At 40.3% G+C, this 27,595-nt stretch overlaps 1 long non-coding RNA gene across 1 annotated transcript in view; it reads right to left on the reverse strand.

Annotated features, from left to right (window-relative positions):
- Positions 1 to 25,162, reverse strand: part of LOC135328799 (uncharacterized) — a 142,894-nt gene extending 117,732 nt beyond the window's left edge. Inside the window, exons 1-2 of the long non-coding RNA XR_010389837.1 lie at positions 25,069 to 25,162; positions 15,395 to 15,483 (exon numbers count right to left, since the gene is read on the reverse strand). This is a non-coding gene — a long non-coding RNA (uncharacterized LOC135328799). The remainder of the gene's footprint in view (positions 1 to 15,394; positions 15,484 to 25,068) is intronic.
- Between the last annotated feature and the right edge of the window lie 2,433 nt (positions 25,163 to 27,595).

A 27,595-nucleotide genomic window follows, 5' to 3' on the forward strand; every position in this document is an offset into this window, starting at 1 on the left:
ATGCACAATTCAAGCAAAAGAAGGCCACAATGATCCTATGGAACATTTCAGTCACAACCTTCAGCAGCAGCTAGTAAAAAACGTCCCCTACCACAACTTTACTCAGTTCAGAGGCAGCTCTGAGGAGCACTTCGCTTGTCTCTCACCAGAGAAGAGCAGATGATTTTGTGTGGCTGTGATAGCTTGTACTATACTAAATACAGAAAATAACAGAGTATGACCATAAAGTCTGGACATAAAAGAGATACATTAGGTAATCTCTGTCACCTTGACAGGACAGCATTCCTCTCTCATATATCTTGCAGTATTTTATCTAGTCTGTTTAAAATTCCCCAGGACTGCTACTTCCATTGCTTTCAAACAGCTTCCACAGCGTATTTCACTGGCACAGACTGCTTGGTGAAAATGTTCAGCTTAAACGTACACTTTTCTCCATCTCTGCCATCTTGCGCTACAGCTCCTGGCAGAGGAGCATTCATTCCGGCCCCCTGCCACAGACGTCGGCGATGGCTGTACCGGTGCAGGGGACGGATTATGCACCCCGGAGACTTGTGGAGTCATGGGGCAAGTACCAACCTTTTGGTGAGGGAGTCGCTCTTCCAGAGAGGGTGCAGCTTCCTGAGGGAACCTCTCACTCCTCCACAGCCATCCTGTGACTTCATGGTACTGGGGCCAAATGCTAAGAAAATTTTGCAAGATAAACCTGACAAGAGCTTCCTGGTCTGCCTGCTAAATGGCTTTTTTACAGTAACATGGGCTTTAGCCTTCTCTCTACAAGTTACTCAAAATATTACTCTGTGTTACATGCTGCAAAGCCCTAGATGGAAACGTCCCACAAAGATCACAAGACAGCAGTTCCCACGTTTAGACTAGAAACAGGATAAAGAAAAACAAAACCTGCATGATCCAAGAACAGCAGCAGCTGTTTTTCTATGCTGAATGACAACTCTTTTTCTAACTCAATAAAACATATATTCATTTTGATTTTCATTGTCATTGTTTTAAAAATGAGCATTAATAAAAGGTGTACAAAGCATTGCTAGTTTACACAGTGCTCTGTGAAGAGTTTTGAGGAATATTAAGTCTTATCCTGCAAACACCACCTTGCATAATTCCTGCTATTACAGACAGTTTAATCTAATTCAATGATAAGCAGCACGGCTTTACTTCAGTAACCATCTTAGTCTGGCCTCAACTCTAAACACATGCCTACATTCACTGCAATTCTGTGATTAAATTAGGCGTGTGTGTGAAATCTATTAGCTGAATAAATTAACCCAGTACTTAAGTGCTTTGTTCCCTGGAGTCCTTCAGAATTTAAAAGCCCTAGACAAGATTGCTAGAGTGAAACAACACTTAACTACCTTAGTTAAACCCCATATGTCACAGGTAGCAATGGAAGCAGTTCAAAATCAGAATCTTTTCTATGCAGGCAAAAGTCTTATTAACTCATATAATTTGAGTTGGTGCTCACTTTATCTTACATCCACCTGGTACATTTTGCTGAAACCTTTTTTGCGGCGGGCATTTATGCTATCAGCTTCACCTCTGTCCTTTTGCCTCCTGCTGGATAGGTGGAGAAAAGAGTTGGCCTTGTGTAGCCTTCACAGTCAGGCTCTTTCTCAGCACCAAGTGCCACCTCAGCTATGTACAGCCTCTCTCACAAAGCCTTTTCACGCCAAAGGTCAGTAAGTAAAGTCAATACATAAAAATCCTGCTGTATTAGTATTGAATTTCTCTGATATATTTCTGTTTGGAATTCAAGTCGAGAGAGGAGCCCCGATCCATGCTTTTCTTACCGTTCCGTCAAATTGCTGCAACGCATTACACCACTAAACTTGCTGCACTCTCAGGTGCAATTGCATTTAAAGACTGCAGAAAATTCACTCATTAATAAGAGTGCTTACAGGGACCCGGTGTGCTCCATAGATGTGAAAAATGTCTCTGATACTCTTCAGCGCCTTTAAAAGCCCATCCCTACTTATTCTTTATTTTTCTGTGAAAGCCAATCTTTTTTTTAACCTCTTGCCAACTACACAGGCAACTACTATGCACACATAAGTGACAGTTAAAAACTAGATACTACCTCCCACCCATTTCATAAACTTTTCATATTGTTTTACTTAGCCAGATGTAATAGCTTTTCTATCTCCCAGAAGAAGGTGGTAGGAGAAGGCTCTCATAATGAAGGATTTCACAGAGTCTTGATGCAAAGCAGCACCTACCAAACCAGTGGCATGCTGTAATGGAAAATGGTGCAGAAAACCTTAAGCTAGTGCAGACATGAGCCGGTAAGCTAGCACAGCTGACTGCAGGAGCAGCAGCTCGGTGTGACAGTGCAAGAACACCACGATACTTGTCCTCAGCCCGGTCTGGCGCCCCATTTCTCTGCCTGCGTTTGGCAAAGACAAGATACCCAGAGTTCAGAGGGTTAACCTTGGTCGGAGCAAAGCCGACTGGTGCTGCAGCGAGGTGCAGCCCTCGCTGCCTTGCGGTTGCAGCAGTGTCACCTACTCTTGCCTTCAGCACAGTACTTCTGCCTTCAGAAGACCTGCAGACTTGCACAGCCAGGGCAGCTTCAGGGCTTTCAGGTTAGCAAAGCAGGGACCAGCTAGGTTCTACTGCGCCCCATGAATGAAATGAAGATGATTTATACACGTGCAGATTTGCCTACAGTCCAAAGGAGGAGTAAGAGATGTCTATTATTTGCTAGATGGGAAGCTGCAACTCTGTATTATCTTGATATACCTGACACAGGTTTCACTTCTCTAACCCCCAAGGTACACAAAAATTGCATACAATAACAGGAAAGAAAGCAAAGTAAATGCATGTCATGGTGGCTTGATGCTGTGTTTTGCCTAAAGCAATTTGATATAATTAGTCATCTCACAAGTAAAACCTTTATATTTTATTCTTTCATCCATTTAAAATAAAAACTGTACATTGGCATGGATAGCTTGTCATTTTAATACACTTTGATGTTTGCAAGCTTTGAAATATCATGTTCAAATTTGTATGCAAATTTGTGTTTCCAATTACATACTCATTAGTTCTTCTGGAACTTCATCTTAATATTCTCAAAATGTTTGTAGCTTCCTCTGTTGTTTTCCTGAATTGCTTTAGAATGACACCCAGTATATAAAAAACAAATGAAGAAATCCATTAACACTCAGTAACTTTCTTAAACATCACATTTCATTTCAAGGGATGTTATAATTTGTCACTTCAAAAAGTTCAAATATCTATGAACACTCCATCTGATAGCATATTAAAAATCATAGGCAAATGGTTTTGCATCTATAGCATTTTCAGCCTCCAGAAATGCCCACCTCCATTACCTATTCACTTGAAAAGCCTGTTGCTGTTTTTATTGTCTTTAATAGATGTTTTGGTGCACATGACATTGGTCCACATCTTTAGATAGAGCAGAATTGGTATTACTGCCTAGACTTCAATGGAACAAAGCAAATTTACAGCAGTTATGAATCTGGTTAGTTTTTTGCTTAATTATCAACACATATTAAAAACATGAGTAATATTTTAAAACTCTGGAGTGAAGTAAAAGTCCAGATGTTAGAAAAATATACAAGTCTTCAGTGCCAGAAAGATCAACTTTTCAATGAAGCCTGAAGCTCACTAGTAATTTAAATGCAAGGTGTAGAATGACAGCAAGGAAGGGCTGGGAGGGAGCACTGGCTCATCTGATCTCTGACACCACCCAGCCTGAGTGCGATGGCATGTAAATGCCCCCTGACAGATGCCTGTCTAACCTGTTCCCAAAACCCTCCATTTCTGGAGACTACTATTTCCCCAGGCTATCTGTCACAATCAGATTTTTTCCTAATGTCTACTTTATAAATATTAGTTCTCTATTTGATGTGTCACATCTCAAAAGTATTAAACATAACAAAGGAAAACCCAAACTGATAATGTGGTAGTGTCCCGTTTAAGAGGGAAAAATCTGGGAGACAGTCGCTCGAAACAATACAAACAATTAAGACTAAAATTACATTGCAACTGTATATGGAGGAGAACCAGTATGAACCAGAGTGGCATAGGACTCTCTGCTTTTGCATCCAAAGTGAATCCATTTCCACTGGGCTTCACAGAAATGATGACCTCCTCAACCCCTCATCCTCCCTTCCCAGGTCAGCTAAAACTTGCAGGCAATAAAACCGTAAAAAAATAAAAATAAAAAAAATAAAAAAATAAAGACAAAGATAGAGGCCAGCTGCAACAAAATAAAACTAGCTGCGCTTTCAGAGCATCACCTTTCATACCTAATACACGCTTTTGATGTCAGCAAAGAACACTATAACCGAACATAATATAGGCTCATACCTCACTATTCATGTTAGCAGGCTAAAAACATAACAAGCTTTTTAGCCTTAATAAATCTACAACAATACTTTAAAGGTTTTTAAATGACTTTAAATTCATGCTGATCTTCTTAATTAAACTTTTTTCATTAAGAAGTAAATCTGTGCAGAAAGAGATCAATTTATTCTAGCATGCCACCAGCATACAACATGAATATTATGGAAACACTAGCAATGCAGTTCTGCATTTTGCTCCAACAGAGCTAGTTCTCTTTCTACAGGCAGACAACAGTAATTGCAGTTCAGAGAGTGGGAGAAGGTCAGATATAATTTGTAGCATTATTTCACAGTCCAGCATTTGGAATGGGCAAGTCTCAGTGGAAATCTAAGAGTTAATTTTGCAAGTCTATAAAAATAAGATATTTGAAATTTCTCCCCTGCTCCAAAAACAATATCTTAAGGCAAGCAATTATCTAGAAGAGTGGGAACATAGTGACAGTCCAGAGGACAACTTTCTGAAAACATAAACAGAAATATTTATCAGTGGTAACTTTAAAACAAAACACACAAAATAATTCCAAAGTCCTCCTGGACTCTTCTTCAATGTATTAAATATTTTGGGTATGGTGAGAGCAACTACATACATGAATTATCAGCAATTTCAACATAATGTGGAGGGAATAGAAATGCTTTTGACACATTATTATAAACTACTACCAAAAAAAATCTTATTTCAGAAGTGGATATTTGTGTGTAATAAAGTAAGAGATTTTGTTTTGCTGGCTTCCTTTCCAACTGGTGAAGAGCACAAAGCTGCAATGAATCTAACTGCATGTGAGGGCCATAAATGAGACCTGTGCGTGGGCCCCGCGGGGGTACTTGCTTCGGGGTCATTTGCCATTAGCTTACACGGAGGAGGAAGCAGACTGGGATGGTGGATTCCCACCTCGCTCGGGGCCACAGAAGGAGCTCAGCACACGTCGCCACGCAGCAGCTACTCCGTGGCCGGCCTGCAGTGAGCAGGCTGACTGTTGGCATGTCTGCAACACACCTGGAGCACGGGCCCCAAATGCCCAAGAGCACGGGAGCTGGGAAGTCCTCATGGCCCAGCACAGTGCAGCCTTGGGCATGAAAACCGTATAGTTGTTTCTTTCCTCCCCATGTGATATTTAGGGTTGGGACATGAGGCCAGCTTCTAGGGCCTCTTCCTAGTGTTTCTGCTTAGCATTAGCTCTCAGGGAAGCAGCTTGTGCAGACCCACAATGGAAAAAACATGCTCTGAATTCAATATAAATACAGACAAATGCCTGCGCAGCAGAAAACATTATTGGAGCTGGTTAAAAGACCCCCACATCCCCTGATCCAGACCAGAGGCTAAGAAATGAGAGGGCACAGGTCCTGACCCCTGTCGTACTACAGGATTCTTCTGTTAGTGAAAAATGCTACACTGAAAAAAACAAAAGCTGATTCTGAAAAGGGGAAATCTCAATAACTTGTCATACCAGAGATGCTTTCATATTTGAAGTTATGATCTGAGTAATTTTGACACATGAATAACGTCTATGTGATCCTTCCACCATAGTCATTTTCATAATATTATAAAGTCAATTTTTTTAAAGACACACTTGCTGCTAATGATCTGCTGCCTTTACTGGAAGTAGAAAGCCAGATGACCACGCAGATTTCAGTTTGTGCCAACAGTATTTTATACAGCTACTTTGTCAAAAATTGAACTTGGAAACAGAAGGGTAATTCAAGGAAAAGAAATAACCACCTAGAGACTGGAGCACTCCCACACATCTCCCAGGCACCCCCAGGCAAGCGATTTTGGACAGGGACCTCTAATACATTTTGCACCTCAGGATTCAGAGTCCTGCTTCTGAAAATCCAAAAAAAGTTCTCATCTGCAACTTTATGTACAAAAATGCGATTTACAATCTGACAAAGATAACCAAAAGAGACCTTGGTATCAAACCAAATTGTAATCTATTCACCAACAAGTTCCCCAGATCATCTAATAGACAGGCATCCTGGAGGAAAGGAGGAACAGTTGTGTTGGTCTGACCATATTAACACAGGATGTACAGAAAGATACCCAAGGAGCAGCGAGGCAGCAAATGCTAGGGCAAGGCAGAAGGAGAAGGAAACCCTCAATGCAGCCTTGAATATCATTTCATTTTAAAAAAAGACTTCTGGCTAAATGTCAACGAACAATATTAAAGAATTGTGGGGGGGATCTGTAATAATGATGGGGTTAATTGTTCAACTTTGCAGCAGGCAAGAGATGCTAATTAATAGTCCATTAAAAGTCCATTGGTCATCCACAGTGATTTTGGTTAATGCCCAAAGATCAGAATTGGGTGAAGGTGCATTATTACTTCTTTCCAAAAGAGACAATTTATATAATATATTTTTAGGAAAGATGAAAAATTTTAGATATCTACCATCTCTGGGGGAAACCTGACAGGTCAGGGAAAAGCAACATCTTTAAGTTCCTCAAAAACGAACATCCCATTAATTATGAATAACTTGCACATGGTTATCAGGCAACGTGAAGCAACACACTTCAGGGAACAAGGAGGGAGCTATCCTGGCTAGCAGCACAATTATGAGAGCAAGAGGATTACTCACAGATGAAACAGCCACTCCTATCACTGTATGTCCCCTGTGATAACTAGGAATTTCAACAGGGAAACTTTGGGGGAAGAAGCAACTGGGTTGTTCCAGAAAAACAGATCTCTCAGATATCTGCTGTGGAGTTATTTGTATTATAAAAGCACCATTCAGTTGGGTGGTGATCTCAGTGAGGATTTTTCTGGTTACATCCAGGCCACAGAATCACCGAGGTGGGAAGCCACCTCTGCAAATCATCTCATCTAAGCCCCTGATCAAAGCAGAATCAACTACAGCAGGTTGCCCAGGACCACATCCAGTCAGGTTTTGAATATTTACAAGGACCGGGATTCCACAGCCTCTCTGGGCCAACTGTCCAAGTGTTTCACCACCCTCACAGTAAAAGAACTTTTTCTTACATTTAAATGAAATTTCTTGCCCTTCAGTTTGTGCCCATTGCTTTTCGTCCTGTCACTGGGCACCACTACAGAGTCTGGCTCCATCTTCTTTAGACCCTCCTTTCAGGTATTTTTACACACTGATAGGATCCCCCTGGAACCTTCTCTTTTCAAGGCTAAACAGTTCAAGCTGTCTCAGCCCAAACCCTTAATCATCTTATTGGCCCCACGCCAGTATGTCCATGTCTCTCTCATACTGGGGAGCCCAGCACTGCACCCAGCACTCCAGGTGTGGCTTCACCAGGGCTGAGTCAAGGGGAAGCATCACCTCCCTCGACCTCCTGGCAGTGCTCGTCCTGAGGCAGCCCAGGAGGCTGTTGGCCGCCTTTGCCGCAAGGGCACCTTGCTGGCTCACGGTCAGCTTGGTGTCCACAAGAACCCCAAGTCCTTTCCCGCAGAGCTGCTTTCCAGCCAGTCGGTCCCCAGCCCGCAGTGGTGCATGGGGTTATTCCTGCCCGGGTGCGGGGCTCTGCACGTTCCTTTGTTGACATCCCTGCCAGCCCATCTCTCCAGCCTGTCGAGGTCCCTCTGAAAGGCAGCACAGCCCTCTGGCGTACCAGCCACACCTCCCAGTTTTGTATCATCTGCAAACCTGCTGAGGGTGCACTCTGTCCTCTCATCCAGGTCATTAATGAAGATATTGCATAGCCTGGGCCCACTATCAGCCCCTGGGGTACACCAATAGTAACTTGCCTCCAGCTGGACTTTGTGCCACTGTTCCTTAATGGTCATATTCACACGTTAGTACTTCACAGATTACATATTACAACTAGTAATAGTAATTACTATTAGTCATAGTAATTACTAGTAATTACAACTGGGTCAGGTGAAACTCCATTCTACATGGACAGGTACCAGGGGAGGACAAAACACCACCACAGCATTTGTGATGGGGATGGCAGGTCAGAAGTCACCGGCGTCCCTCAGGTCAGAAAGAAACAGAGGAAATAAATCACCACTTCAAAGCAGCAGCCAGCTGGGATTAGAACTGTGGCTGGCAGGGCACAGAAGCTTCTCTGTGCTACATTTGAGCTCCCAATCCAGGACTGTCTAATTTTCTTATCTGTAAGTTACTTGTTAGCTTTATGTTTGGTCTGTTAAATAAAGCCAAGAAAAGCTCATCTATCCATTACTGATTAATGCAGGGAAAATGCAAAGGGTTATTCATACAGTTTTAACTGACATGTACACAGTTTAGAGGAGAATACATGCTGACAGTACAGCATATATATTTCTCTCCTGCTGAAGGCTGAAATAGTATCCATTTGCATAAGCTGACACACAGAACAGGGTATCACTCAGAGTCCTGTTATACCTTTTAATTCTGAACACAGCGAGGACATCCAAAAAGATGGGCCAGGTTTGGGACAAGGGGACATTCAGAATCAAGACATGAATGACATCCCCCACACAGGAACTCCGCACGCCCTCCTTGCTCTCTAATGTTCCTGTTCTCACTGATGCATAGGTCTTATATCATCATAACCTTCTGGAAGATTGATATACCGACCCTACTGGAAGTTGCTTACTTGCCAGGATCTTGGCAGATAATCTGCCACTAACCTTGTCTAAAAAGTTATTGTCATTCATGCACTCGGTGACAATTTTGCACTAGAGCAGGAAAGGGTAAGGAATACATCCTTCCTGCTGCAGGGATTAACAGTGACTCACTTCTTCATAAACCTGGGCAAAACAATTCCAACAAAGCTAAACCTTCAGCCAAATCACAACCCCAAAGTTAAAAATACTCTGATAATTGTCAAACAAAATTTAACACGCTCCTCCTAAGTGCCTTTAACCAGCTCACAGCGATTCGAGGATTCTCCCCAGAGGCAGCCAGCTCTCCCAGCGGAGTCTCTCACTCCTACATCTGCACATGCCTCGGGTTTCCTTCTGCTCTCCCTGTTGGAGGAATGCCGTGATGAAGGAACAAGTGAGTGAGTGAATCCTGCACTGAGAGCCCTCTGCCTACACTTGACCAGTCTTTTCCCTCAGTCCCATCAAGTGTGTTTTGCTTTCTTTTTAACTTTTCTGCCAGACTAAAGCCTCTTCTGGACAGACATTCAGAAAAACTCTTGGTTTTGGTAGCACTGATTTATGAAGCCCTTATTGGGATAAACGTAATCTATCAAAGGAATTGTTTTTTCTTCTCAGAACTCAATATAGCAGATGTGATAAAGCACCTGGGTAATAGGCTTTCTATGCTGCTGCTGCCCGAGGATGTGGTTTACCATGCTGTTTGTGAATTATGGCTTCATTCTGAGCTTAAGTAAGACTGGATAGGGTGAATGAATTACCTAAGTGAACCATGGAGATGACAAACACATGGAATATAGTGACTCCAGCTCTCACCAAAAGGAATGAACAGTTCTTTGACAGCAGGAAGCAGAAGAAAGTGCTTGTGTTGGACTGTCAAATGCAAATGTAAAGTACAGTAAAAAACTGAGGCTGGAGAGCAGATACCTTTCTGCAAAGTCTAGCTTATTATTACCATACTCTTTCCTACCTAGTCTCACTTCAGTGCATGAAATCCCAGGATAGAATTTTACCCTGAATTGAGTACTGGATTGTTTGCCAAAAGGTTAAATCTGTGCCACCTGACATATTGAAACAGTCCAAAATTCAACAGCTAATTAAAATTTCTTTTGCAAGATTCAACTGAATACACAAATTTAACTTTAGCAAATGTTCAATGCATTGTCTCCATCAATTTGCCTTCTAGCCATACTCTTCCTAAGTGGAATTCTTATTTCAGGAGGACATGCATCTTTGCTCATGTAGAAAGACAAAGACACAGGAGAAGTTAATTTGTTGATAGTTCATCAAATCAATTAACTTGAAAGACTCCATCATCAAGGAACAACCTACTTGTAGATTTACAGTACTGTTTCTAGCACAGAACATGAGTTATTTCAACAGTGCAATTACAGCTATAATATATTAAACACCATACCAGTCTTCTCATTTTTTCAGTTGTACAATTTGTAAATAACTTGATACTTATGATGGCTTAATTTGCAAATCTGTCCCCAAAGAAGAGTCTTTTCAAAATAAGCAAAACACACATCTGAGTCTGAGTTCTCCTACAGTTAAGATAGTATCATTGTAGGTATGTTTGAGAGCTTTAAGTCAGGCATGAAGAACTAAAAAAACCAAAATCTAATACTTTGAAATGTATGTGAATAAGGAATGGGAAACAAACTGCAGCCAGCTTCGACTGAAACTTCACATCACACTGAACCAGTTCCAGTCTTCGCGGGAAGAGAAGAAAACTTTGAATTTATTACCTCCTTCATACATCTCTGGTCTCATGTCAGTTCAGCCAATAGTGACCACTTCGGTTCATTAAAAAGTCAGCATAAATATTAATTGCTTTATGTACAATTTCTAAAATCCATCATCCAGTCAATTTACTGCTCATGGAATGAGACCCAGCAGCTTTGAAAACAAATGCAGCCTGAAAAATGGCACCTTTTGTGATTTTATACAATTTATTGAGTATCCCCATCTGTAATGATTACACTAGAAACCTCAAAAGACTCCCCAGATTTCCTATTTTTTACAATTCTCTCATTAAGAGAATATAAATTGATACAAAATTATGTAATCTTCCCTGTGTGGCATGAAGCACATGACAATGTGATAACAGCAACAGGGAAATACTACATCTTTGGCCTGTTCTAAAGTGACAGCCAAAGTGTGTGTGTTGGGGGGAGAGGGGGGGGATTTAATAGCTAAAAGCCTATGGCAAAGTCGAGATCCATTAATTGTTTCAGTTCATTTGTTTGGAAAGAACATAATTGGCTTGAATGAGATTCAAATATATCTGATCTTTTACCCATTAAAAAAAACAGATGAGCTTAATTGGTGACTTGTTCATGATTTTATGGTTTATCAAGACTCAAGGGATAACAGGAGTTTTAAAAGCTTAAAACATCATCTTAACTTAGCTAATTGGATTTCCATATACATACATTATTCTTAAGAAGCTGCTGCAAAAACAATTACTTTTAAAATAAGCTTTCAGAAGTGCCCAAAGTGAATGTCTAACTGAGATACCACTGATGGTGGATCCTTTTCTGGTTTTATTTTAGAACGCCCTGACCTTTATTCGATGCATTGCTAAGGCCCATTATTGCTCAGCGTTTTGGCATTGTAGAGTTCAGGAGGCATGGCAATAGCACACGCCACAGCTGGTCCTTCCTTGAGATAAAGCTCTGTTTCCCTTCCTTCAGTGGAGGAAAACAGAGCTGAAGGATTTTTAAACAAATACAGGACTTTTCCATCAAGATGGAGAAGGAAGCAGCTGGGTAAATCTACCAGCATGTCTGCTAGGCTATACAGTTTCTCAAAAGACGTTCGGTCTGCCAGCCAAGAAAGAGCAGAAGAAAGCAATATAGAAAAGAAACAACATTCTTTTTATTTTTAACCTGTTTGTGCAAGGACCATGGGAAATACCTGTTCTGCTTTACAAGTAGAATTTCTTTCATTTGATTATGATGCTTTTTCTTTAGAGGATTCAAAGGAACTCACATATCTGCACCAGCTCACTGAAAATCCACAGAAAGACAACGGCTTCTAATAACCCACCAAACTAACAACAACTTCAAAGCTTTCCCCTAGCCAAGGTGTTCAAAGCCCTTGGTAGTGGCAAAGAGGATTTCCTGGTAGGAAGTTCTGTGTATCCTGGTAATACACAGGACATTAGAATAGATGAAAACATGTGCTTTGAGATGAAGAAGGAAGAGTTTGGCTCTTTGTGGGGAAACAAAGTGAATCCTAGCTTAGCTAGAGGCAAGGGTGTTTGTAATAAGTTAGGCCTGACAGCTGTGAGGAAAACACAAAGCTGCAGGCTTACATGAAAGCCAGCCCTTGGTTCCTTTTAGCTCTCTTCTTTGCATGTTACCTTCATACAAATGTTTTGAGGATACTGTTTGATGACAGATATGTCATTTGACTGGACACAGCCTCTAGAGTAAAATCTTCTGCATTAGGCCAAAATGCAAAAGGACTTCTTGAGAAAAACACACTGCTAAACTCCCCATCTGAGAGTTACAGAATTACAGATGACATTCTGAAGTCTGTGGGAGCAGATGACCCTTCCTTGAAAAGATATCCTTGGGATAAGGCCGAAAAGAGATGGTGCGGCTAAAGCTGGTACTATGACACCATTAAAATACTGGGAGTTTTCCTTTCAATGTTGCTTGAATCTGGTCTAGATAGCAAAGTAGAGTTATCTAACCAACCTAAATACGTTTGATTACATTTCACAATTCATCTTTAGACGTAACAGAAAGAAAATAATATCTTAAATGGGAAAGTAATTCTATATGCACTTTATTGATACATGTAAAGGCTTCATGATCTTATGGACAAAGTACCATAAGGCATTTTGGATTCTCCCCATGACATTACTCCTCTGGCATTTCACACAATCAAGCAAATCGCCATTCTAAACTCAGTTGCTCACTGACCTACTCAACAGAAAGGTCAGTCATCCTCCTCGAATCATTTTCTTCTTTTACACATCTGGATCACTGTGATATTTATCAGGGCTCGATCACAATCATCTACATGTAGCAGAGTTATCATCCATGAATAATAACAGCACTTGGCAAGTTTTGTGACTTCAATTCCTAATTCTCCCAAACTTTCCAAAACACCTGTGGGTTTTTTCCTACTTTTTCTTTTATATAGTGGATCGTTTCCCAGATTTGAAAGCATCTAAACACAAAAGACTTCAAGGAAATGAATGGTTTTATTTTCTGTAAGGAACTTCTAAAACATCCTCTTTTCTTAAATAATCAAACACGGTTTATAGACTCATTTCACTCACTGCTTTGTTTTGCTTTACTCTTCTTGGGCTACCCTGTACTAGTGGTCCTCCTTGCAGAGATTAGGATTAAAACATCAAAAGCACGCAATGAACTTAATGACTTAGTGACTTTATAATAGTCCCAGCAGCCTTTGCATTAAGCAGAGCCCACTCTTCAATAGAGCTCCCTAAGTAATTATGCAGAAATGGCATTTGTTATTTGCCTGGCATGATCCAATGTTACATGTATGGTTAAATTTGTATCATACCAAATCAACATTTCCATTTGCACCTTTAATGCTCAGGAGTATTTGCCTTCAAATGCTTTCCACAGTTTTTGTTTTCCTGTGGCTTAAATGTTTTACTTTTACTTAAGCGCTTTAAACAGTTTTCACAGATTATGTATTTATTTATCTGAAGGTGAATTGTCTTCAAAGTCTGCTTGTTATTTTTTTCTGGTACATCATGACATAAATATATTTTTTTATTTTCTATAAACCAAAGGGAGAAGTACACAGGTGACCAACCGTCACTGCTCACAACAAAGCACCGTTCGGCAGGCCAGGCAGGATCAGTGCATCGGCTTTTCCAGCCCTGACACACTGCATCTCAGTGCAGGGAAAGCACCACAGAACTAGCAAGCATGGTTAAGAAGGGGACGCATCTGTTGGTTTGTGTGATTTTTGTGAGAGAGATGAGCAGTTACTAGAAAGGCAGTACTTTGTCATTCGCACACACTGTCCCACTGCTCCTGAGACTGAGAGCTTGACAAAGCACAGCGGGGACTGTCCTGAGAAGCGGGCCAAAACCCATAGGCTGGGAGCCACAGGCTGTGCCTGGCACGGGGCAGCACCGCAACTGGAGGGAAGCTGGGCACCGTGCGGGGCCATTGGGAGCTGTTAGTGCTCTGCGAGGGGTAAGCTGGGGGCAACACGGAGGCTGGATGAGCTGCACTGGCACAGTGCAAAGGTAAGATGAGCTGTAGGGTAAATGGATACTTGCTTGCTTGTAGAGTTGTACTAATTACCCTAATTTCCTTCCATCTGGTTTCAGCCTTGCTCATCACCAAGAGGACAATCAGCTCTTACATAAAAGCACTCAGGCCCTCTGGCTTCCTAGCATTTAAAGCTAAGTTCAGAACCATCTCAACCAATCTCTTAGTCAGCTTATGCTCTGTCAGGCAAGCACATGTGTAAGAAAATCTTGTGTTGAAAGCCTTAGAGTAAGAGGGAGCACCAGCACGGCACTGGAGTTCAGAGCCTAACTGGAGCGGAACTGACTATTAGCGTACCTCACAGATGACAGTGGCATTCTATCATCATAGATCATTTTAACCACATTACTATTGTCCAAAATGACGTAACTGAGAATATTTAGTGTTGTCTTGTGCTCATTTCCCATCGTATTTGTTCTCCTTATTTGAACAATTCAGTAATTCACAATTAGCCTTCCAGTCTCGGAGAGATTTCACCCTACCAAGGGCTGAAAATGATGAGCAATGTAAAAGTCAACAGTGCACAACCCAAATACTGCAACAGATAGACATAAAAGCAATACTTGTGGTATGACTGCATGAAGGGATTATTTTGCTAGATTAGGCCTTTCTTGGTCGATATTTTTCATGGGTTATTTCAGAGGCTGTTTTCAAAATGTACATACTCTAGTCAGTCTACAGCCATAAATTTGAACATCCCCACCTCATTGCTGTCTCCATGCTGGGACAAGCCTTAAACCTTCAAGAGTTTAGGTTTTTGATATTGTATGGAAGAGAAACTCCAATGCAGGTAGGTAACATGACTGCAAACCATCAATGTCAGCACTGAATATTTAACAACAATGGCTGTCAGACATCACTAGTTTTATGAACTCAATTAGTACTTGGACAAAGTTATCACATGCACATGTGAAAATATTTCTCATAGAAATTCCTGTGTATGGTTTAAATTAGCAAACATAATACCACTTAAATACAGGAAGCAAGTTCAATTGAAAACCATTTCTGCAGCATAACTTTAAAAGGGAGAGGTTAAAACAGAAAAAGGGGGAAAAAACAGACATCATCTTAATGATTATTATTCAACCTCTTTCAACAGAAAGCCTGAAAATAGAGCTGTCCCATTTTCTTAAAGTGGTTAAGTCCGCGGTTTACACCTAGACAGACACGATTTCCAGACACGATGACATGTTACCTGTGATGGCAGCACTAGAGGAGCACGCAGAATGCACTGGTCTGGGTCATCTGGGAGCCTCAGCAGATAGATGTGCTGCCAGGAAGGACCTAGAGATTACAAACAGTGAGAGCTAGGAGAGAGCTCCCCCTCCCAAAGAGCGCATCGTAATTTTCAGACACAGAACTCTCTGTATCATGTTTCCTTTCCGCTAATTGTTCAGCATTCTAAACGTACAGACTTGCTCCAAAATTCCCTTTTCAAGACACGGTAAACAGTTTTGCTTTGTCTCTAATGGCCCAGCCAAGCATTTTCTGAAGAGCAGCTAAAATCCTCAGGCATGTGTTGAACATTTTGTTGAAAAAAAAACATCGCATTTGAAGATGAACCCCCCCAATTTTTTTTAAATGATTTTTTAAAACAATATCTAAGTTAGGCTAATCTAGAGAGTCCTATGCATCAGCATATTAAGAATAAAATACTCATGGTAGAAACCCTAAGTCTTGCTGATTTGCTAGGTTTTTTGGAATAGAGACTGTATTCTAGTTTTTGCTCAGCTTGGTGAACACTTTCACATCTGAGAGTCTTTAGACATCTTGGAATTGAGACCCAACATCTTCTCCCCATTTGACTATTCCTAGTGATAAATACTGTGCTCTATTACAAGTGCTGTTCAGATCTAGCCTGAGATTTACCTCCTGCAGTTTGTCTGGTGGTGTTTGCACGTGAGTGAAGTTAAGTGCATGCAGCTCTTTGCAAGATCAGAGTCTGTTTACATACTAACTCCTACAAGGGGTTCTAGTGTTGACTGGCACATCTAGAGATAATATATTACTAAAAGTTAAGAAATCTGCAGACACAGCACTGATATTCTGTACTTACAGAGAATTTTAGCTCAAATACTGGAAACAGCTCTCCAGATTACTCTATTTTGTTTCTCATCTCTTTTTTTTTACTTCTATTTTTGCACATTGCCAGAAAAACAGCAAGAAGCAGCATCAGTTCAGTCATATTTTATTACAAAAGTCTGATTTAGCAGTTATATGTGGCAATGTGCTCTGAGTTGAATTTCTGCTGCTGCTTACCTTATTTGTCAACAGAACTGTTTCTCATCTATAGTTACAGAGCAACAGAAAATGGTTTCACTCTTCCACTGAGTAAACTAAATAACAGCAAGGATATAAATATGGATTGCTGATGAGTTAGAGACTAGGTGAGCCCCTTCATTCTAAGTGAATAGTCACTTGATGATTCATGTCACTTCCTTCCAAGGAAAACCCCACAGGAGGACAACAGACAAGCAGATCATGCAAGCACAGAGATGGTTCTTGGCAAACATTTCTCCCTGTTGCCCTCTCTCTGGAATAGGGATGAAACAGTTGTGGATTTTAGAGGTTTACAAATTTGCAGTTTGAAAGTTCTTCCTACCAGCTAATGTAAATCATCTTTACTCCAGCCTAAGGATGTCATTTCTTCTTTTATCCACCTTAGAAATGGAGGTGCCCCTCCTGGCTCCTCCCTCTCTCTTCCTGTCTCCTTCTTTATCTTTCCCTCTCAAACACATACTTTTTTTCTTTTTTTTTTTCCTTTGGCCAAAGCTGCATAGCCCCAATTCAATTACATCTTCTTCACTGGTCATTATATTTTTGTTATTAAAACAGTCCTTCAAAGAATTAGCAGATTTTACCAAATGGCAATAGATGATCTGAAGACTTAAAATCACAACAGGGAGGATCTTACTCATTTTGAACCCAGTCGTAGAGTTTTGTTGAAGCTATAGGGTTTGGCAGATTTAGCCACAGGCTTCAAGGGAACCAGTGTTTGCTTGAATATTTATGAATCTCTTTGGTTCAGACCTATCAAATGCTCTATTTAAAACACTTATCTCCAGATCTGTACACTGCTAGCATCTGAACTAAAAGACAAACAGCTCACAGAAGAACCACACAGGAACGCACAAGGACATCTTCTCTCCTGAATTGTTCCCAGTTAAAATAAGTGTATGTCATGACAATAAACCCTCTATATTCTGGAATAAATTTTGGCAGATATGTTGTTGGAAATCATCCAGAATAGCAGAGCTAAAAAACAGGAGGAAGCAAAAATGTGGATGTTTATTATAGGAGAATTTCTTGCTGTCTTAAAATCAGTTTTATCACATCCTACACAGAAGGAAGCATACCGGAGAATTCTGCTAGCTTCTATTAATATCTCTGATTACGCAGGTTTCTTACTTTGCTTTTCATTCTACCCCTCAACATGATCTTGAGAAATGCTATCATCATGCTGTAGCTATACTGCCCGTTGCTGTGAGAACTGGCTATATAATAAATAGCCTGTCTGTCATTTATCCTAGGCAGGTGGAGCAAAGCATCTATGTAAAAAAGATACTTCTAGACTTAAATCCTGAGTGGAGTCATTGTTTCATAAAGACACTTTTCCACCACTTAACAGTATCAGAACTTCAGGAAAGCCTTGGTCCAGCCAGAAGTAGCTACCTCTCACCAGCCCTCTCCACCCCAGGACACTGTGGTTTCCTTCCAAGGGCCTCAGGAGGGAGCCTGCTGGTCCCTCAGCTGCGCTGCCATAACTTAAGGAGGCCTCATGGACCACGCATGTTTCTACCGGTTGCCGAAGACCCAGGAAGATACAGAAGAGGCTTGCAGCTGCCTTAACCGTGCCATCTCCATGCTTCCTCTCTCAGAGTGCGAGTCTGGTGGTTGTATGCACACTGAATAATTGCTAGGCTTTAGCTACACAATTAAAATTATGATAGATTTAAATTGGTATAATGCCTCCCTTATCTAGCCTCAAGAAAGATGAAGTTATTCACCTATAAATAAGTTACATCGGTAAGGAGATACAGGATTGGATACAGCCTCCCAAAACAAGACATTGTCTGCAGGATATAATCCTCACCCTGTCCAGGGGAGGGATAAGGCAGTGGCTCCAGTACTAGGACACTCGACAGTGGCTAACACCTCTGTTTGGGGGAGGAGGAGGTTCTTCCTTAAGTCTTACGAATAAAGAAAATTCCTCCCTTTCTTCTTAAAAAAAAAAAAAATGCTATTTGCATTAGAGAACCATCTCATTCTTATGCTCAGAAATGTATTACCTTTCCCAAATATAAAAGGCCAAGACCTCTGGAAATTAAAATCAGATCTTAAGACTTAATTGAATGGTAAAACTGCACTTAAAAGTGCACACACACACACAAACATAAAGCCTAACTTCATTCATGCTTCTTTACCCATTCATATGCACCATGCAAGTTAAAAAATGGCAGGGATTCCTTACGGAACCAATCAATGCTGCTCCGTAATATCTTTCAGCTGAGATAACTAGCCCTTCCATTTCCTCTCCTAGTGCAGATACCGATTCACAGTTTGTGTTTGTTTTTTATTTTTTTCTCAGACCTTTTGAACAAAAGCCTCAGCTTGGAGGGGGTTTCTCAAGTTCTGTGCAGTTTTATCTGTCACTGAAGGTTCAGAATTTAAAATTGGTTATTCAAGTGTTATCCAAATTCCCCAAACAATCTTCTCTGTTCTTGCAAAATAATTTATTTTTGTGCTTTTTCTATCATCAAATTCCATTATTGTATCAGAGATGTGAAAATAGAGCTCTTGCAATCTCTCTCATACTTATGTAGCAGAACTGCAGATGGCTCTAACTCAGGCCCTGCTAAAATAATAGACAGTAAATTGCAATACCCACATAATTCCGTATGAGCAGAAAATAGCAGTTGTGTTTGCCTCATCTGCAAACCTGATGGTACAATTTCACATGCATATAGATAATTATGTAATCCTTTTGTTTCAAATCTTTCACAACCCTTCATTCTAATTGATCATTTTCATTGAAAACAGCTGGAAATTTCCATCAACGAAAACTGGATTTGCTTTATTATTATTTTCTGTTCAACATGCTTGTTAAGATATGCTGTGAATCTGTTAAGAGGCCAATGTAAGCCAGATATATTGACAGTAAAATAAAAGCAAGACCTTCTGCTTGCAGATATTAAGGTAAAGTATTAAATATTAAAGTTGATTTACTGAGAGGCTTAACATACCTGACAGCCCAAATCAGATAAGAGAATGAAAGTAAATAGGATTATATTGTTTGTGAAGAGAGCTGACAGAGGTAAAAACATTTTTATGTGATGGTTCTTAAAATAAATAAATAAGTTAGAGGTTTGGTCAATTAATTTCCGTAGTGTTCTGGATCTTGTTCCAGCAGTGATACTAACATACGGGGGAATAGGGAAGGCCAGAATAAGCAAATGAGCTTTAAGGATAATGGACTGCATTGGCCAGGGAAAAAAGTAGAGCCCTTATTTTTATTAAAGTCTCTTACTTTGCTGTTCCTCTTGCCATTAAGGGTCCAACTCTGAAAATTTACATGAAAAAATATACCACTGTATTTTCTAAATGACATACAGCTCTACAAGGCAAATTATGCACTTCTCTGCAAAAGTCTCTGTTTAAATTCAGTGTGCTACACTTTTCTTTCATCATTTTATCATATCCATGTCCTAAATTACCTATTGGCAGGTAATTTAAAAGGATGCGACAAAAGGTAATCCAATTAAATATATACGTAGTGATACGTACAGTCCAAAAGTAAAATTCCGCCTCCAAACTAATAATGAGGTCATTCTTTAAATATTTTAATCCCAATTAAATATTTTAATCCAAATGAGATGAAAGGACAAGAGATATCTATCAGGTGTTAGCTGATACTCAAAGAGTGTTGGTTATGCATATGAAAATGAAGCCATCAGCAGCTACATTAAACCACATTAGAAAGGGGAGGTGGAATGTACAGGACATGTGTGTTTCTGGCTTCAATACCTAATTCGGTCACTACCTAATGGGGATTAGGAATCATTTTCCGTAATTCTACAGAGATTTTCTTCTTCTGAAGGATCTGACTCTGAGCCCTTCAGGGAATCACAGTGATACATCTACCTCTGCTCTTTTCTGTGTGTGATGACAGAAGCGGGTGTACTGAAATTGCCAAGAAAGCATGGCAGAACCTCGCCCTTTAGTAGAAACATTTATATATGCAGGGACGGAGGACCCATTTGCTTGTCCTCATGGCCCATTGCTTTATGAGCTTTCCTCACGTTTTAATTTAACGCACAGATTCACAGGATGGGAGTAAAATGCTCTGACAATGGAGTTCCTCATCTGAACATGCCCCATGCAAGTATAAGTACATAAGACTGAATCAGCCCCATATACTTTTTGCACCTGCTTCTGGTTTGTAATCTTACTGAGAACACTGGTACAACTTCTCTTCTGGAACAGAGAGAATACCAGGTCTTTCAAAGTTTTCTTTCATCTTATCAATCACGTTATTACTCCAGGCCAGTGTCTTCTAATATGAATGCTTCAAAAACTTTGAATTAGAGTTCCACAGAAGAATATAATCCTGTTTATGAAATTCATATATACCTAGGGATTCTGTATACTTGCTTTGTTCTCTGTTGTTGCATGATTAATCAATGACTCTTTCTGTTGTTTCGCCCATGAGATTTCAATACATCACATTTGAAAATATTATTTTTGCTCTGCTCACACCAAACAAAAAATAAATGTATCTGAGTCTTCATTTGTGATTTTTGTCTACCGTCCTCTTTCCTAATGAGCAGTTTCAGAGAGTTTTTGTGTAAAGATGGCTCTGTTGTAAAAACATTGTTCTTGCTGGTGTCTCCAGAGTCTCCCTCTCCAGAAATGTGAAGGAGAAACCAGGATGAATATAGGTATAGCACAAAGAACCTGATGCACAAAACGGCTATGTTCTTGGCACATCTATCCTCAATGTAACACTCCTTTGGTACAAGGCTAGTATGGCAGCCCTACTTCATCCGATATCCCTTAGAGATACCTGTGTGAGAACAGCAAGTTACTTGGGAAGATAGTCTATTTTCCAACTTTCCCCGCCACTAGTTTCAGATGCAATTCCTGAGCAAACTCACCTATTCATGGAGCTACAGAACGGGAGGAGTGGAAAATGCCATGCCACTTTTTTTTGATAGTCTGCCACCATAAAACCTGTAATATCCTAGAGTTACCAAATAAATTATCCGTTATCTGTTGGGTAAACTGCCAGCACATATAGTAGCCAAAAAATGGCTGTTTTTGTTTTTGTTTTGTTTTGTTTTCCCTAGTTCGGCTTGTTTCCCTGTTCAGCTAAACACTAGCCTCACCCAAGATGCAGGCCAGCCCACAACCAAGGGGATCGACCTCGCAGCCCTGTGCTACACCCTTTCACAGGGCATCCTTCAGAGCTGTTACCTGGGGAGCTCAGTAGCTCTCCCCCAACATGCAGTGTCTGCCTGGGCACTCTCACAGGCTCTCAGTGCTAGTGCTGGTCACCACAGGAACCTCCAGCACCTGTCCGACCAGTGGCAAGGGCTCAAATATTAGGAAACACCACAAAAAGTGGCAACAAGCATGGAAGATCAGCCACAAGCAGTGCTTTTTTAAATGCTTAACATGAAATTGTCCTAAGTTATCTTCTTTCAAACTCCATGCATGACAGCTTTCAGGACTAGGTCTGCTGTATGCAATACTAGAGGCTTTAAGTGCTTTATATATGGTGGATTTTTCTTTGGGGTAAGGGACGGGATGGAGAGTTATCTTTTCAGTTGCTTATCTCACATATAACATAAGCATATTGTTTCTCTCACATATATGTTTACTAACTGTAAATAAGCTTGGCAAAATGCATGTTTCTGTGTCACTCAGGAATCATCCTTTTGGTGTCAAGGAAAGGGGAAGAGGCAAGAGAGGTGTCTGAGACTGCCTCTCCAAAAGACATAAAACCCATACTAAAAGACACATTTCCTTCACTCTATCAGAGGAGAGAACAGAGTTACAAGAATTTTGTTCTGCAAACCTCTACCTGAAGTGGAATTTCCAGACTACAGGAAGGTCATCACAAATATAAGTATTGAAAGCCAGCAAGAAACAGATTTTGCCAAAAGAGAGTGAGACACTGTTTCCAAAACAGAGTTACTGCCCGCTTCAACAACGGAAAAGCAACCCTGCTACACTGCCCTTTGGAAGAGGTTGGCTATGCTTGAAGCTCCCCTTATCTGAGTACCCAGCCCCTAAACCATAGCTACTCCAGCATCTCTCCCCTCCAGCCTGCCCTGACCCTTTGCAAACACTGTTTAAGGTCCTCCATGCTCAAGTTACCGGAAAGTCAAGGGAAGTGAAGGGAAAGGGCATGAAGCTGGGTACAGAGAAGCACAGCAGTAGGGAGGGAGGAGGATAGGGCTTTTTTCCCTGGTTTTCAAATGGTCTTGGCTCTGTCTGGAAAAACATCCCTTTACATGCACAGTGAAGAATTTTAAGTGAATTATTTTGCCCCAGACATTGATTCAGTTTTCAGCAATGTGATTCCAGGCAGTCTTTGTCCTTCCATTGGATGCACAAGGAGCTAAGCAATAGCAGTAATCCCTGCAGAAGGATGGAGACATCATCTATTTCTGCCCTTCTGACATTAATACCCACTCAGAGTTGTCTTTATTCCCCCAAAAGAAATAAGACAAAATTCTGAAAAAAGTTATAACAGTGATTCTATAGTATTAACTTACACACATATACATACACACATTGTGTGTGGGTAGAGAGATCATATAAGTATCTGATGTCCATCTCACAGCTGAAAAGAAGATTAACATAAAGCTAATATTATTAAGATACCAAATACTCTCTTCCACTGCACTATATACAGAGAAAGGAAGAGAAGATCTGGTGGGAAGGAGCCACACTTCAGGAGAGCCAAGCAGGAGTACAGAAGAGAAACTGCACATCTTCTTTTTCGGACAGCTCAAGGACTGAGCACCAAGCACGGGTGGCTCATGGCCCAAGACTGCTTGAGAACAGAGTACAGCACGTTCCCCTCTGAAATGAAGGCAAAAACGTGGAAAAGAGAGTAAAAGGAAATGAAGCTCAGATCAGTACTTCCTGACCTGCACTTCCTTCACCTCCAGTGCTTGATCCAAAACTCTTTGAAGTCTACAGAAAGCCCCACTGATTTCAAATGGCTTTGAATCAGAGCCTCAAGGAGGAGGAGAGGCCTTGTGGCACAGCAGAGAGCTCAGTGGCATCAGGGCTCTGTGGGGATGCACAAAACTCTGCCTAGGATCTGTTTATCCAATGTCATCCCTTCCTTCAACTGCCCTTGAGACACGTTCCATCCAGCAGAATCCAGGGAAAATATTTTAAATGCTGTTAAATTTGCTTATATTTGACAGAAAATACACGTTCTCCAGAAGATCTGTGAGTTAAATAATGCCACTAACTCCCACTGGAATAAGACAACACTCTCCCTTTTTCCCAGCAAAATATTCCTGAAAAAACATTGTATTAACTTTGTGAGAATTACCTGAAATGTTGTCATGTCATCTTTCTTTTTCTTTCTTTTTTTTTTCTTTAAACTGAATACAGTTATTACAATCAACATTTCTTTGGGTTTTCTAACATTGGTCTTGCTTCCTAAAAACCACCCTCAGTGTCCCCACAGATGCACACCCATCCCAGATTTCTATAGCTGATAAGCATTTCATTTTTCCCTATAATATTAATAAACTTTGATGTATAAAAAATGTCCCTCAAAATCTCTGAAACTACTGTCATTATAAAAGGCCTGAATATTTCTCTGGCTTCATATCAAAGGAGAATTCTCAAAAAACCAAACAAACAAAAAAAAAACCCCACAACCTCCATCATTCAAACTACCTCTCTTAGTCCAGTTTTGTGTGTGTCAGATGACTAAAATAGCTCTCTGGAGCTTGATACATCATACTGTCTGGAAACCAACCAAACAATCCTCCCTTTCCTCCCTCCCCCAAAATAACTACATATAACCTTCATAAAATACTCCTAAATAGTAAATTGTACTTAGAATCCATTATGTCTTCAAACATTTCACATTCTTCCATGAGCAAAGTAGGAATATGTTCAAAAGACGGAGTGCAAGCACTGAGCTCTGTGATGCTTCAAGAGGACTCCATAAGGCCTGCTTTATATCTCCCAAATTATAGGGTCAAGGCCACCAAAGGATGGAGAAAATTTGGATGTATATGAGTATTCGCAATGAAAGCTGTGGTAGGGTCCTAAAATCAATAGCCTTCTGTTTGACTAAATGATCAAAGGAGGTTTCAGTGTCCAGTTGTCAGAAATGCCTTCGCTGTCTGAGTTGAACGTAACGTGAGAAATGCAGTGAGCAGCAACAGTATATTCAAGTGGCAACGAGCTCAGCAGAACAAGAGCTGAGCAGAGAGCACTGCTCGCTCAGAGTTACTGCAGGGGCACATGCATTTGAAATGACAGACAAGCAGGCAGCAAGAGCTTTGGAAGGGGCTGGAGGAAGGGACCAAAAGGCGAAAGTAATTAAAATGCCATACTTCAAAATGTGACAAACTCAAAAAGCTCAATCAGGCCTGCTTTTATGGCCTGCTTATAGAGGAAGTTGAAGTTTGGACAAGGGGAAATCTAATGCCTCCAAGGCTACCAGTGAAGCAAAAAATTACATTAACTTTACAACCTGAAGCATATTTGTTAGTATTTAACAAATTATGTGCTTCATTTAAATACTGTTGCTGGTAGCCAAATAAATTAAAATCACCTCATTAGGCTTTACATCAGTGAAGTTAAAAAATTAAAAGAGGCTTTTCTTACCTTCTGTCTAAGTATCCTTCTGCTTGTACAGCACAGTGCCAGCAGGGACCTATGTCACAAAGGCCTTTTTCCATATCATTTGTCTCCAGGCGGCCTGAACCTAGATGGTTATAAAGAAAGACAAGGTGCACATGTGATTTCGGTATATTGCCATGGTTCCACAATCAAAAAAACGATCCCTGTAATATCCGAAATGGAACTGCCTGAACCATTTCAGCTCAAAAGGCCCATATGCTGCCCTCTGGCAAAGAGAGAGAAATAGGCACAGGCAAAGATGCAGAACTGATTGCACTGCAGCAGCATGCTGCATCAAATACAGGTGCAGCCCTATGCAGGGGAAGCAGCGAGGAGTTTGGACAAGTTATTTTATTACATGTACTTCAGTTAACCTATTTGTGATGTTGAAATAAAGACACTCTAAACCCAGATTCAGACTCTCTAATTTTCTCCTAAATGTCTTCGTAAAATATTTCTCCTGGCAAGCATTTCTGAACATCTATGACCAGGCAGTAGGGAACATGAAGTACAGAGACTGGGATAGAAAATAAGCTATCTGAACCTTAACCTTTAGCCTCCTTTGCAAAGTCTTCAATTTATGGAAAGGAAAAGCACAGTATGAGCCAAATATTACTATCAATACGTAATCAATAATACTATCAGTGACCTAAGTTAGGATAACAATCTCGCACATCGTTCTTAAAGAAAAGCCCTGTTTCCATCACGATTGATAGGAAACAAAGACAGTATACAGAGAACTTGCTAAGTATATGCAACATAAAGCAAACTCTATGGAAGAAGTCATGATACAAGGAAAGACAAACCCTTTTTTCCTAAAAATAGCTCATTCTCTTTGGAATGAAGTTTGGAGAAACAAAAACCTTTGCAAATTTGCATTACATGCAGTAGATAGGTTTGTCAGGAGAAAAAGATATTCTGACATTGTTTAAGTGAAACTTTTCAATTTTTAATTTGAAGTGTTCTTTTGGGACCAAGTTTAGCATGTTCAATTTTTTCAAAAAATATCTGGTGTTGAATTAAATGTTTTATTTGATCAAAAACACGTTTCTTTCCTCAGCCCCTGGAATTTATGGTTTGGCATGAAACCAGAAATACTTTTGATTCAGGTCACACAATAACAGCTTCTCTAGAATGAATTGCAGAGCCCTGCCCAGGGAATATTTGAAAACTTGCAGAAGTTGCAGTCTCCAGCTCACAGTCTCCCGACTGCCCTGCAGAATAAAATGAAGACTGCATACCTCATAATATATAACTAGTAGCAACATGTCATAACACTTAACAAAACATTTAGGATTTGGCACTCCTAAGTGCTGATTTCCAGTTGAAACTAGCAGGACCATTTGCATGCTTCTAATTAAATATGTTCCTAAAGGTTTTTCCAATTCAAGGTGCATGAATTAAATGATAATGAGAGAAAACTGTTGAATAACTTGACAGTTATCACAAAATTCTCTGAATAAATTGCATGAGCACTTTCACCTGTTATTGCCTTTTTGTCATCAGTGTCTTTACTTAAAACACAATTCTTCTTCTCTAAAAAGAAAAAATGAATTTTGCTTGTGATGATGGCTGTTCTCTCCAGTGGTCATAACCACTTAAAAGGTCTTGGTTGGTCTGACAGTCATCCATCACCAAGCCAATGGTGAGAAAGGAGAAGTACAGACTTTCACCCGTCAGTAGCAAAAGCAGAGTCAGATAAAGCTGCACGTAAAAGATGCTTTGCAGTAACAAAAATGTGTAGGAATAAAATCTTTAGCCATGTTGTCAGCAGTTACAAGTTAAGCTACCAATGTTAATTCCTTGCTAGATGAGTTACTGGTCCAAAAGTGTGCAGTTATTCTTATTAGTGTAAGAGCCAGCTGCCCGTTAGGGTATTATTGTTTTTCTGACTCAGTGCTCTGCTTATTCCACTGTGGAAACCTTTTGTAAATAGAGGGTTGCCAAATGTATCACACTTTTCATCTTGCTATAACATAGAATGAAGTTCACTATGATGTGAATTAGGCGCATCAATTTCATTGCACTTAATCTCATCAGACTCATCATATGTTGCCCGGGTTGGGAAAGGCAATCTAGGAAATGCTGCACTGGAGATACCGACCACACATTATTATCTTTCTCTCTTTTGTTTTACTTTAAACTTATGAATTAAATAGAGGTGCTGAAACAGTCACATTTCTGTTAAATGTAACATATCTTACAGCATGTTTAATTTTCAATTGCAGCTCTACACCTCACGCGCTGTTTGGTGATTCTAAACTGATCGCATCCAAAGCGCCTACATAACCAGCACGATTTCAGGAGAATTTCATTGGTACCTTATACAAACTCTGATTTTGGATACGTATTTGACATTAGTTCTTCAGAATATCATATTCAGAACTGAGCTGATATGAAAAACTGAACAAACTGTGTCTGTGCACAGTGAAATTATACTCAGAACCTGAAACAAAAACTGGAGGTCAGTCAATATCAAATCTGTTTTCACTGTACATAAGGAAAAGGAACA

This window comes from Dromaius novaehollandiae, chromosome 6, assembly GCF_036370855.1.
Source record: "Dromaius novaehollandiae isolate bDroNov1 chromosome 6, bDroNov1.hap1, whole genome shotgun sequence".
In the NCBI taxonomy this organism is placed as follows: Eukaryota; Metazoa; Chordata; class Aves; order Casuariiformes; family Dromaiidae; genus Dromaius; species Dromaius novaehollandiae.